We start from the raw sequence: 15,085 nt of genomic DNA on the forward strand, positions 1-15,085 counted from the left end.
CTGTGAATGACTAGACATGGCCTTGAATGTGGATGTATTTTGCTATTGTGTAGATATAATGCTTGCAGTGGTTTTAAAAATAGATGAAAATCAGATTTACTGTTCTTCTACACTCCAATTTATAGCTTTTTTATAAAATTAGACTGAAATTTTAGTTATGACTATACTCTGTAGGTACCTCAAAACAATTCTTGGCCTTAAGTTTATGAATTGGCTTATTTTTTTTACATAGTAGTACTTTATAATATCAGTTCAAAATATCATTTCTGAATGAAGGCTTTCAAAATTAATTAATTGACCTATATTGCCTATTATGTGTCAGATTCAGTCCCTGAAATAGTGAATGCCCATCTTCTCATGCATTTAATCACCTAAAACTAGGTGAACACCTATTCTACACCAAGCACCATGCATGTACATTATGAAGAAAATTTAAAATTCAGAAAGAAGAGTTCATAGTTAATGAGAGTGAGACAAAATAGGAAGGAGTGTAATCTGTGGGATTTACTGATTAAGCTCTTAAACATCTTTCATAAGCTGGATGTTTGATGTTGCTGTGTTTAGAAATTTTTATAAGAATGGCCCCCGTGTCCCTCCTGAAAGAGAACTACTTTTCAAATATGCTGCAATGTAACTGAAGGTAAATTATTTCCAGTTTTATGATAAATGAAATATATTTAACAGTTGGTTGCCTTCTTAAGAAGCCAATATTAGATGTTTTGTAAGAAGCTGTTGGCAGAAGGCGCAAAGGAAATTCACAGAGCCTTGTCTGAACTCACCAGGAAAAGTGCAGACCTGTCCTGAGTTTCAGTTTTGTGAGCTAAATGTTACACACATCTGTCTTTGGAGACCAGGGTTAGAGCCCAAATATTTGTGGTTTTTAACTCAGTACCCAGTAGGAAGAGCTCATCCCTTTAAAGCCTAAACAAGTCAGAAAAAGTGGCAGTGTCTGCCTAGGGTGTGATAAGGAAGGAGATCAACTCAACAGTAGGGTTGTTTCTGCTTTGTGGGAAGAGTAGGGGAGGTGCTCTCAGAAAAGAGCCTTAGAAAATGGCAGGTGAGGGGAAGGAACATAGGATAATGAAGTGAACACTGGACTAGGAGTCAGACAAGCTGAGTTCAAGTACCAGCTCTATCCATTGATCTAATCAAAGTGTCAGCTTCTTTCCTTTTTGATTTTGGGTTATTTTTTCCCCTCTAACTTTTTATTTAGAAATAATTACAGATGCACAGAAAGTTGCAAAGATATAGAGTCCTTTGGAACCTTCACCCAGTTTCCTCCAATTGTTTTTGAAAAGAGAGTAACAGTACCTGCCTTATAGAATTGTTGTGAGCACTTAAACAAGAACTGCTTGTGTACATGTGTGTGCATAACTCTACATACATACACATATAAGCACACATGAGTTTAAACACACAAACACACACACACACAAACATACTGCCACCTTGCCAAGGGTCAGTGATTGCCTTCTCCTTTCTTTTTTTGAACACAGTTTGTTCATTTGTCAAGGAATAATACACGCCTTGCCTCCCTCACTCACAGAGTTGCCATGAATTTCTAACACAAAAATAAGATGTGAATAGAGGTGTTTGCTATGTTTTTTTTTTCCAGTTGATGCTTTCAAATCTCTGTCTTGAGCACAAAGTTAGAACTTTGGAGGATTCAGTTCATACCAAAACCCCTGCCCTGGAGGAGGTCATAACCCACTTGAGCGGTGGTCCTTGTAGAGTTAAACAGCTTTGTGGGAATGCAGTACTTATATAAGACCACTGTGTTCTTTATGTCACAATGCAAAATACTCCAGACCCTTCATGATCTAGTCTTCAGCTCCTTGTCCAGCCTTTTCTTGTTTTATATTTGACTCACTAGACTTGTCCACCAATCACATCTCATAATTTTACTTCCTAAGGTTATCATGACTTTTTTGGCTTTGAGGTCTTTCCTTCCTTTGCATCATTCACCTCTGATTCAGACTGTGGAAATATTGTTCCTCATGTGACTCAAAGTTTAAATGCCTTCTTTGTCAGGAATTTTCATCTATGTTCTGTACTATTTAGAAATATTCTAGTTCCTTTGAACATATTCCATACTTTAATTCCTGACAATTTCATTTTCTCTGCATTGCCTACTTGAGTCCTTTGTACCAGCTTTCTTATTTTATTTTTATTTCTGATGTGTTGAGTTTGGCTATTGATTTTTATCCCTTAAAGGCCATCAGTAAAACCTGTTGATTAAGCAAAGCTAAATGTGTTAGACTTGCTGTATAAAAGAGAACACACATAGACATAGTATTGCTTGAGCTTCAGAAGAAGGACTTTGGGGCTTATAGGATTTCAGGATATGCCCTGGGTAATTTAAAGGCAGATTTTGCAAGGTGGGGAACAACTCAGAACTTGGCTGAGTTTATGGCATAATGGCTAAGACTGTTAAAGAATATTGATAAGCAAGATGTCAGTTTTAAAAAGGGTACTTGTCTATTTAGGCGCAGGTCTTATCTTCCAGGAGTATATTTTCTGGAGCAAAGAGCTAAGTTATTTTTTGCCTGTTCTCAGTTTTATTTTACATGGGGAGAGCAAAAGTGTATGGTTAGTTTTATATCCCAAACCTAATAGCAATGGTCTTTACACTTTATAAACATGAAATTCCATTTTTTGTCACCACTGCTTCAGAAACTCCCTGCTCTAAGGAGTGAGTTTGGGAAAAAATAGCCAACAGGTTATTTGTATTAAATATGATTTAAGTCTTAAGCCAAAATAGAACTTGTAAACCTGAGGGTGGTATGATCCTGGAAAACAGAACTTGCTATTTCAGAAAAAAAGAAGGCAGCAAAGGAATAAAACTGGACTAGATCCCTTCGGGTGGGGGGAGAGTAGATGGGTGTTTAAAACAGAGGGGACTTATGGGACTTAAGGCCGACTTGGCTCTGGTTAAAAGCTAACCAAGGAGTGGACAGAAGTAAATAATGTCAGTTAGCTTATAGCCTCCAAGTGTTTTCCTGTTTGGCTATAAATAAGATTAGTTCTTACTGGTGCTGGCCAGCTTGCAAGGTGTCATTCTTGCACAAATTAACCCTGAACTCTCAGGAATAAAATCTGTACCTGCCTGAAAGTGTGGTTATGTGGAATGTATAAGAATGGAAATGAGAACCATAACATAAGTGCCTAGTTCACAAATACTGTTTGAAATAAGCTGGTAATTAGCAGTTATTTTTATAATAAATGTCTTTGATTGAAGTTCTGCTGAAACATTTCTGGGATTATCTAGACATTTCATCAAATTGATTTTTTTTTTTTTTTAGTAATTGAACATGTAATAATCATACGGCAACTTTTTAAATACAGAGACAACCAATGCTTTAACTTGTGTGAGGCTATGCAGGCTTCAGAATAAAGCTCTTTCTGCCATTTTTAAGCATAGTTTTCTAATTTTTATTTATTTTTACATTTACACATTGATGGGAAAAGTTATAGAGACTTTTAAAATCTTTGTAGTCTTAGGCTTTTGCATATCTGCTCACTTCCAAGTGAGCATCCACTCACACAAAATTATGCAATTCATGGGCATCACATTTCCTTAAAATGTTAGGCAAAAGCAAGCATGCTATGTATCAGAAATGCTCCAGTACATGTGAGATGAATGTATCTTGTACAGTTTAAGTACTTATTTTAACTTTTAGTACTTCTTGTATAACATATTCATGAAATTAAATGTGTTAGGTGCTTTTAGTAGATACATTTGAAACAATAACCAAAAAATATTGCTGCCATTTCAGGCATCTCATTTAGTTAATTGAATAATAACCTGTGATTGCAAATGAGTTGTTTAAAAATATTGGAAAAAAAGACCTTGTTACCATTGCTAACAAGTAGTTTGTTAATCAGAATTTGTTTGCTCTTACACTACAAAACAAAACAGAGAACAATATGGAATACTGAGCCAAAAATAGACTATTGCAATTTTCATCTGAACACCTAAATTGAAATTTTGTCTTTATCAAGAGATTTCCAGTTTCATTAATGATGTAATAATAAAATGATTTAATTAACATAATTCATGGTTGTATCCTCAAAGAATGTTGTTTTCTCATATTAAGATATCACTGAGGAAAAAAAAAAAAAAAGATTACCCTACCACAAAATGTTTAAAGATCCCTGGGCCCTGTGGATGTAAGCCCTCATATCTAGTAACAAGTTTGCTATTGACCCTGAGTACTGTATAAGGAAACCAAGTCTTCAGAGATATAGATTAGAAGCTTTGGAGAAGTAACTTTCTGTAGGCCTCTGACATGGGTCTGTGACCTATGATCTGCAATATTTTTAGTCATTATCAACCTTGACTGCCAATCGGAATTATTCTGTGAGCAGCTGTAAAAAATATTGCTTTCTAGGTCTGTACACTGGAGATCCTCAGGAGATTGGCTTGGTGGACACACTAAACACTGGGGCTTTTTCAGGCTCTCTGATTGATTCCAAAGTGCAGATAAGGCCAATAACCATTGTATAGTGTTTTGTAATGTCAGCAGATAAATACACAATGTCAAAGCTGTGAGTTTCAGTTTTTATTTGGCCGCATTCTGAGGACTATAGCCTGGGGTGGACTATAGCTGCTTGGATAGCTTTGAGGAAATGCTCTGAAGAGAGGAAGAAGGTTGATGTACATGTGATTTGGGGGAAGGGGTGCTAGCAATGGAGAATTCATCTATGTAGAAGGTCATTAATGATTTTAATGCTGTGCTAAATATGGGAAGATTCAAGAAATTGAGTTCATAAAATTTTCTCCTAAAAATATCTAACTATCTGAAGGCCTAGTCTGCCAGTGTTCCCAGAGCACAGAGTGCCTCATTCCTGATCTCTGCCCTGAACTCCTTTCAGGGTATGTTGAAGGTCAATAACCATAGAGGCTAGAGACTAAATTTCCTGTAGAACCAGATGGCGAGTGACTTTCTTTAGTTGGTAGTAATTATCGGTTTCCATGGGGCCATCCCACACGCCATAGTTTCCATTTGTACTAAAACCTTTGTTGAAACAGATTGTTTACCTTATAATAATGATCAAAAAGCATAACATGATGATTGACATTTATTGAAATTTCAATTGTGGCAGTCACACAGTGCTGTGGGCTTTACAAACTCAGATAGAGTTCATCCCTTTCAGGAACTCTATGAGCTAGTGATTATCCACATGTAACTGGTTTAAAAAAAATTAAGGCTTAGAGAGATTAAATGGCCTACAGAAGGTCACCCAGCTAATAAATGTAGTACTGGGCTTTAAACCCAGCTATATACATTCTATTTTAAATTCAGGTCAGAAAATACTAGCTGGTCTGAAATCATGCACAAAACAAGACATTATTAGACAGTGTTTCACAAACAGCAGGGATTGCCGGCAGGTACAAATAGAACCCTCAACTTTCTGAAAAGAAACTTATTTCTCAAGAAATCTTGTGCTTGAACAAGTTCTATTACCCATCACCTAACACCAGAAGCCCCACTGGGGCATGCGTATCTACTCGAGTGCTGATTTAGAAGGTGACCATGATAAATAATCAACATTGACTACATGGCAGCAAATATTAATCAGTGTCTTCCATAATGCCTCCTATGAGACTTTGTTACTAGTTTTCTAAGTACTTAGATTTTAGAAAGGGAGGACTAATCGATATTACAAAAAGACAATGTAACTAATATGTCTTTGTCTTAATGTAATGGCTAAGCAGATATGCATTAAATCTTGCCCAATGATCTGGAAAATAATGCCCATTTGGTAGGGCACATTCTGGAGAAGTGAAGATTTGGAACAGATTCAGTTTTGTCCATATTAGTGTCTGTTTTTACTGCCCTATTCTCTTGCTGTCTGTTCTCTCTGCTTCCCCTGCTCCTGTTGATTTCCTTTGAATATTCCGTTTTTACTTTAATCACATCTTAAGCTCTATTTCTTCTCTATTTCTGAGCCTTAATACAAAGGAGAATGGTATATGTGTGGTAGGTATTTTTTTTTTTTTTGCTTATTAGCCCGCAGTGTATATAAACCTGGACTCAAGGTTATAATCTTCATTCCGAAAACTTTATCATAACCTTTGACATCTTTTATGAGGTGGGGACAAAATTGAGTTTATCCATTTAAAGGACAGTGATTCTAGAAAAAAGAAAATAAGGGGATATTTTCTTTTTTTTTTTTCTTCAATCTTTGTATAGTACTAGAGCAGTAGGGTCATTTATTCTTGCAGGGGTCTGAATATTAGGTATGATAAATCTTGAAAGAAAATCCCCTGTTATGAGGCTAAAGCCCTGGATTTCAGGGTCTTGTGATTGAGTAAGATGCAAGTTATGACTATCTAACTGTAGGTCAAACAGTCCAGGGACAATGAATCAGAGAGATGTACCTGACTTATTCGAGAGTGATCTGGTTGGCCTGGTCCCTAGTCATTTATGAGAATGGAGAAACTCATAGCAAGCCAACTGCATGTTGTTATTCCTGATCAGATGGACTTTGACTGTCAAAACGCTGTCAGAAAAGCAAATATTATCTCAGTTTACATATTAGGGGATATTTTGGACAGGTCTATGGATTTGTGACTTTGAAAAAATCCTTGAACATATAGAGAAGTATACTGTTATCTGAGATTTCTAAGAAGGGACAAGTCCTGGATTATAGTTGGACATATAAATGAGGCTGCCAAATGAAATTTCAGTTCTTTCCAGAACCTGTTGTGTGAGAATATAAAGAGCACCATACCAAAGGGCCATAGGTGTCATTAGCTGAACTTAGTCATCTGAGTTGAGGGGACTCCTCACAATCTACTTTCAGTAGATCATCTTACACAGGAGCAAAGGAAAAAATTTATACACTCATACGCAAATATAAAGAAGTATATTTTTCATTAATAACTGATGTGAAACTCATGATCATATATTCATGAAAAATGATATCAGCATTGTTACACAATAGTGTTAACCTAGGCAGCTCATCTAAGAAAGCCATGTGTGAATGCAAATAAACAAGTATTCAGTGCAAGTGCCCAGCTTCTTAAACACAGATGTTCACCTTTCTTCTCTGCTCACTTTGAGAAATAATGTTTACATAGTGGGTAAAACTGGCTGAGGAGGAAGGAAGTTTGAGGTTTAATAATTCTGCCTTTAATCTATTTGATGTCTGTGGGGACATCTCCAAATTTACAGGACCCTCTAACTCTACCCATAAATCCAAGACATCAGGGTAGGTTACCCCATGGCTCGTTCTGCTCCATAGGTTGGATTTAAACCATACTGCAATCATGTGAAAAACTTTCATGGCAGCACCAAACATGCAGTTCATCTTGTCACTCCAGTCTTCTGAAAATGCTTGAATAAAATGCCAGGACAATCCTGTTAAAGCATTTTGACAGAGGTCCCCTTCAATTCTGTATTAAACACAATGATAGCTTCATTTAACCTACATGTTAAAAAGTTGCTTTGTTTCCTAGAAATTTGGTAAAGAAGCAGCATCCATAAAATGTATGAAGGAAAATATGAATATTTATTATCAATGTTTGAAGCCATTTTTTTCTTTAAAAACCACAGGCAGTTGTTCATTCAGGAACCTTGTTGCTGTGAGGCATATTAATTTATAGTCTGGGTGCTCAGCTTCATGTGGATACAAAATGCTCTGCAGGAATTCGTAGTTTTAAATTACAGCATTAGTCAGGCAAACGATGTACATTTTTTACTTCACCTTCTCTGGACTCTAACACTAGCCACATAAAGGGAATGATAATGTCTGCCTCATATGTTTTCCAAAGTATAAGCAATTTTTATTTATGGAATTTCCACTAATAATGTGCACTGAGTGGGGAAATGTTTATATAAACATCTTCCCAGGGGCTTTTGCAGCACATGTAGCCAGAACATTACAGTTTTAAAACTTTACAAAACAGGGTAATTCTAAAACAAGAGAAAAGAGATTCTGTTTCTTTGACTATTTTCATGGGCTCAACTCATTGTCTCTCTAAGTGTGGTCTGTGTATCTCCAGAGTCAGAAATTCCAGGCATGGCTATTAAAAATCCAAATTTCAGAACTTTTTCCAAGATTCCAAATCGGAATATCTGAGAGCAAAGCCTTGAAAATAGCATTTTATGCAACTCTCAGGTAGCTCGCAAAACAGTGGTGTTGATGAGAGAGCAGGGATAAGAAATAAATATGAGTGGGTAGAGTGAATGTAAGAACACAATAAAGAAAAAATCCCAGGGAAGCTCTGGCCAGTTCTGTGGCTACTTCAGTGAGCCCAGATAAATCTCCTTACTCTCCTCTGTAAAATGTGCAGCCATGGCTAATATGTACATACAGATTCAAATTGTATTCTGTCCCAGAATTTTAAATTAGTTTTGTTTAATTCCCCCCCCCACACACACACACAAAACTTGAGATTTAAGTTTTCAAATTATTGCTGTGGATATGTAATTGGAGGGAAGATGGGTGATCCTGGGAAACTGGTCCCATATCCCAAGTACAATAGAATAGTATGGTATTCTGAAGGAAGTTTGAATTATATGTTCAGGTACCAATGCAATATGACTCTCTGGAAGTTGTCTTTATGAGAATTTTGTAGAAACGGTAAATCTGTAGAGTGATAACATTATTTTTTGTTCATTCCTGGTTGAAAAATGGGAGATAGGTATTTTCATCTTTAGGTTATAGTGACAGGAACTGAGTCCAAATATGCTTAAGTAAAAAGGGAGACTATTGACTAAAACTACTTAAGCATCTTTCATTAACTGGCTTCAGGTATGACGGCTTCCAGGAACTCACAGTGTAGAATCAGAAATCTATTTTTCCTTTTCTTTATCTCCAGATAGGTTCTTCCTGCAATATGAGAAAAGGCATGGCAATAAGTCAGACTTGTATCCTCCCAGTTGTCAAATTAAATGAATAGAGAAATTTCTCATTTTCATTATTTCTAGGAAAACCCCCAGGCCTAATTTGGCAGGATGTTGGGAATATGCAGATTAACCAGGCCTAGATCAAATGTCCACTCCTGTGACCAGGGAGCAGGGACATCCTAGAGCACTCTCACTGAAGAAGAAAGAAGAGGTGGTGGATGTGGGAAGGTCAGACACTTCAGAAGACCCTGGAAGGGCACAACAGCCTCTGGTATGGAGTTAGTGATTGTTCAGTATTGGCTTATTATCATTCGCATTTTTCATACTATCATCATTACTGAACTAAAAACACAGTGCTAGTGCTTCTACAATTATTACTTTTCAGGTTTTTTTCATGTCTTTCTTACAGAAATAAGTTATTTTAATAAAGGGATGGAAAAGAAAAGGTTTGTGTATTGGTTTGTAAATGATGACTACAAATGGACTGGCCATAATAAGATCTGTCACCATTTAAACATATGTTATTAGATTTGAAATCATATTTACTTTTTAAAACCTGGTCTGTCTGTCTAGACAAGGCTCAAGGTTGACTCAAATTTATTTTGTGATATCTGGGTTTACAACCTCCTCCCCACACATGAAGTGGTTTCTAAAAATGTTTTCTATCAAATAAACTCTGGTAATAAATCATGTTTTATGGATGCCAGGGTGATGGAGAAATCAGAGAAAATTTAAATGTTTGGCTAACACCCGTGTTTCTGAAACTTATTTTCTCATGCCATTGCCAGTGCAATACAAATGTGGTATTATTTTTCCTCTTTTCAGATGAGGAAACCTCAGTATTAAATGACCTGCCTTAGTTTATTCATTCAACTATCAGGGTTGAGCTTATGCTGAATGGCAAGTAACAAGATGGGACTGTCCCTAGGACTTTCTACACACATTCATCCCTGCTAAACCATGGAAAACTATGGGTATCCTGACATCCACACCTCTGTTCCTTTTCCTAGTCACACTGACACACAAAAGAAAATTTGGAGACTATTACATGTTAATGAAAACCACTATATTCCCTAGGAAGGTAAACTCTATTTACAATACTCTCTAAAATCCTCCCTACATATTTCCTACTGTAATCTCCTTAAAAATTAGGTTTGGTTGAGTGCTCTGTTTCTTTCATCAAGAAACTAATACAGAATATTAGTCAAGAAAGATTTTCTGTTGAGTTATTGATTCTCTGACTGCCAAATGGAGAACACATCAGGTAGTATACCCTGTAGGAATTGGGAAGGAAGGAGGGCAGCTACAATCTCTTTGTTCTGACAGCAGCTGTCCTTTAGACCATCATCGGTAATTGAAAATGTGTCCACAAATTTTGCACATGCTATCAAAGGCTAGCTGGGACTTTCTCATGCAGCTAATGTGGGAACTAATTCATAAAATGTAAATATTGCTCTCATGTTATCCTGTACTTAAAATATTAATATTTAAACAGTGTGCCTGGTTCTGTTATGAATGTTTTCCATGCCTTAATTTGTTTATACTCATGGCCATCCTATGCACTCAATCCTATATTCATCCTATGAGTTGAGTGCCACTTTGCAGATGAATACATTAATACTCAGAGAGGGTGAACAATTGACCCAAGTTCTCATTTGCTAAGATATGGCAAAGCTTGGGGTCAAACTCAGGTGGTTTATATCTTCTGTCTTAGCTCATGAACCATCTAAGAGCTTGCCCTCCTTACCTGGGAGAAGAAATGAGATATTTCTGCTATAATGTTATTTTCTGCGAATTTGGCTATGAAGGAGAAGCAGAATTTTTTACCCCATAATAAGCCTCTTTAACTTAAGAATTATTTTCAGCTTATTATTTTTAAAGAAATGATAGACATAGGAAAAGCTCTAATAAATGAAATTACCATTTTTGAGACATTTATAAGAGAAATCTCCATTGTAAGGGTGTCTCCCTCTCTGTACCAGAAAGAGAAGGATAACTCTAAATTTCTAGAAACTCTTGTCAATGGAGAAAATAAGAATTTGTATCTGCATAAAAACCTAAACCTTCTTTATTGTGTTATCCTGTGAACTTGACATAGCTGCGGCCCCCCACTCCCAACCCAACAACTTCTTTCATCTTTAGTTGGAAGTGGTTTTAAAGGTGATGGCTTGGGCCATTTGGGGGAGTTAGTTTTCCTGGGTATCACCCATGTCTACAGGAAGTATACACTTTATTAAACATTTATCTGTTTTTCTCCTGCTAATTTAGTATACAGAAATCTCAGTTAAGAATCTAGAAAGGTAGAGGGATAATTATTTTTCCTCCTCCACTGTTACATGCAATATTTTAAGTTTTCTTATTATGTGTTAAAATGTCTCACATTAACAAAGGAGTTAAAAGGTAGAGTGTTAGCTTCTATAAACAGTTAGAAAAAACATATGTTGCCATGTGATATTTATCTTAAATGGTGTGTGCTTTCTGAGCTGTTGTAGAGCTTCTGAAAAATTTCGGTCAAGGTTTAATTTAGGAAGAAGCTATGTAATTTCACAAAGCTACTCAATTGTCTCATTATTTATTCAGCTCTAGGGGCATCTTCTATATCATCTGAAAACTGTGATCATGATGGGGTACAAATATTCAATAGTTCAACAGCTGCTCTCAACAAGCCAAAAGTCAGTGAGATAGTGTTGAGGGTTGTATCTGTACTTCTTGACGATACACGCAAGCACATGGAGTTCCCGTTGTGGCTCAGTGGAAATGAATCTGGCTAGATCCATGAGGATGCAGATTCATTCCCTGTCCTTGCTCAGTGTGTTAAGGATCCAGCATAGCTGTGGCTGTGGCGTAGGCCAACAGCTGCAGCTCTGATTTGACCCCTAGCCTGGGAACCTCCATATGCCGTGGGTGCAGCCCTAAAAAGACAAAAAAAAAATTTAATTAAAAAATAATACCGAAAAATGATACACACAAGTACAAAGGGGATCATGTATATAACTTCCCTGGGCATATCAGAGGCGTCATAGTTGCCATACCTTAAAGTCTACATGGGTTACTCTGAAAGGAAAGACATATTGCTGAGTGAGGGAAAAGCTAATCAGAGGTGGGGAGGTGCTGAGTGAGGGAGAAGTTAATAAAAAAGGTAGAAAGGTATCAGTGCTTTTGTTTTTATCGTGGCTTTTTTTCCCCTGTAAGATGGTAATACTGGCAGTTGGTTGATAGGCGATCATGGGGTTCACCTCTAATCAGAGAAAATGAGAAATGTCTCAGGAGTGTGAAGCAGGAGACATGGATAATAGCTTATTATCTCCTTTTATTCCATTCTGGTCTCCTAAAGCCAGACATTACAGAGCTAGAGATAAGGGTAAAATTAAGGCTAGGAGTTTATGCTGCCTATTAATAGCCCATTCTACAAAGCTTCTGTTGTAAAAAATTTAATTCCCACCTTGTGGCAGAAAAAAAGATATTGAAAAATATGTATCTACTAATAGTGAGAAATTACTGAGCAGGAATCCATGTACCTTGTTCATCCCATGACTAAATATAGATGTATTTGTTGGGGGCTGCCATTGCTTTTGATCAGAAGAGAGTAGGTTGTCATTTGAGTGTTCATTCATGCAAAGTATAAGCTACAAGAAACTCAAGGTAAGCACAGGGTTCTTGAAAGGTGGGGTCAGAGAAGAAGATATATCAGTTGAGAGGAACCTTGACTTGTCTGTCAAATGATGGTACTTGCAGTTGGCTACCTGCTTCTTTTCTGGTCTCCTTCCTCTGGACAGTGAAGATGGCAAGCAAACATATCCATCATTGTGTCTGCTTTTTCATCATTTTGCCCCTGATACACCAACATTCTCTATAATTCTGCAAAACTCTTGCATCTAGACCCTTAGAAGTTCATCGCTACCTCTGAAAATAGCTCAGCTGATAACTGATTTGTGTAGCTGGAGCTTTTAAGTCAGAATCTTCCTCATTGCCCATCTTCTTATCCTACACTTAATGTCTCTTCTTGGTTTAGGTAACTGCCGATGTGAGAGAAACTCATGTCCAGACAGGATGCATGTATGTTTTGGGGCCGATTACATATAATGTGTATATTGTTCAGATCTCTATCTTGGATCTTACCTACATACTACCAGGGCCCCTGACACTTGATTATTGATTTGCTCAAATAAAATCTTTGGTTTCTAGACTCTGCTTAGAATCATAGTAATCGTGTACCATACACCGTTACTATCGACTAGGCTCTTGTCTGCTTTGGCACAACTGCTCCGTATAGGTTATTGTCCCTACAATGCAACCAACATCCTCCTTTAAATATTTCATCTCATAATGGGAACTTGAATACCTTGAAATGATTGCAAGGGCAAACAATGTGGCAGTTTGCTATAAATTTGTCACATGTAGATGACTATTAGAAACATTTATATGTATAATGAGTAAAAAATTGATAAACTCACACATGAATATGAGGAACTAGAAAAGCAAAGAACTGAACAAAGTTGAACAGTGAAGAACAAATTTAAAATATTGAAAAAAGAGAAAAGGAAAATGGAAATCAAAGCAAACAAGAAAATGCCATAAAAAATTCTGGAACAAAAAGTGACAGTGTTGATAAACCTGTAATAGTAAATTCACTGGGATGAAATTTTGGTGTTACATTTTCTAACATTATCACTTGACTAATGTTAGATTTTTTGGGGTGATTTTTTTTAATGTATTCCTGATGTTTGGGTTGTGTTTCATAGTGACTTAATGGGAATTTCTACAACATAGTAATCCTAGAGTAGTGGCAATTCTTGGTGATATTATTCACGATATTATTCAAATTGTAAAGACTCAATATGAAAGCAAATTAAAGAGAAAGTAGCTGTCTTAATGCTGCTCTAGAACATCAGGGGAAAGGCAATAGTAGTTGCAATGAAAAATGGAAAAGAGAAAAATTATTAGGGAATTTACATTTATTTTCCAGCTGCAAAGGCATTCACATGTGATAATGAGAAAGTTTAAAATCTATAAGTGATGACTACTCTTTGAAAAATGTATGCTACTACTCATTAATGGGTTAAATAGGGAGACTGAGATATTGGTATTCAATATAGGTGTTTCCTCATTTGAGGTGGTTATAATATACATAATTATATGTTATATAATATATCGAATATATCTATATGTTAGTATAATATCTATATATTACATAATAGACAAATCTATATATGTTATATTTATAATAGATATGATCATTTATATCTATATATCTATACCCATATCTATACTGGGAATCAGGAGTTCCAAACAATACTGTCCATATTTGCTCTCAACTCAGTGAGAGGTCTTGAGCAAATCGATTTTGCTTTTCTAGATAAAGTCCAAATTCTTTTAATATATGAGGTCTGTATTGTCTGGCCCTCAGCCCTATAGAATTACACGTGGTTTCCAGAAAGTACCATGCTCGAATGTGTTGCTGTGTTTTTTGAATATGATGTGCAGGGCCTTTTTTGTTTGTTTGTTCATTTTTGTATGGCTGCACTAGCAGCATACGGAAGTTTCTGGGCCGGGGATTGAATCTAAGCCACCGCTGCAACCTACGCTGCTTATGGCAACAGTGGATCCTTTAACCCACTGTGCTTGGCCAGAGATCCCACCTGTACCTCCACAATGACCTAAGCCACTGCAGTAGGATTCCTTTTTTTTTTGGCCTTTTTTGCCTTTCTTGGGCCACTCCTGTGGCATATGGAGGTTCCCAGGCTAAGGGTCGAATCAGAGCTGCAGCCGCTGGCCTACACCAGAGCCACAGCAACTCAGGATCTGAGCCGTGTCTGCAACCTACACCACAGCTCATGGCAACACTGGATCCTTAACTTACTGAGCAAGGCCAGGGATTGAACCCACAACCTCATGGTTCCTAGTCAGATTCGTTAACCACTGAGCCACAATGGGAACTCCTGCAGTAGGATTCTTAACCCACTGTGCTAAACAGGAACTCTGGCTTTGTTTTTTGTTTGTTTTATTTTTTCACCTCAAACTCTCTTGCCTATTTACCTCATAAACTCCTTTGCCTTAATAGGGAACTTGGATATCACCAATTCTTTTGATGCTATGATCCTCAGCTTATAGTTGTAGCCTTTCAAGGTTCTGGATTAATTTTGAAAAGACAGAGGGTGGCTCCTAGGAGACTTTATTGATGATGAGAAACATCTTTTCCTCATGGGAGGACAGGTAATGCAATACTC

The sequence above is a fragment of the Phacochoerus africanus genome, chromosome 1 (assembly GCF_016906955.1).
Source record: "Phacochoerus africanus isolate WHEZ1 chromosome 1, ROS_Pafr_v1, whole genome shotgun sequence".
Lineage (NCBI taxonomy): Eukaryota > Metazoa > Chordata > Mammalia > Artiodactyla > Suidae > Phacochoerus > Phacochoerus africanus.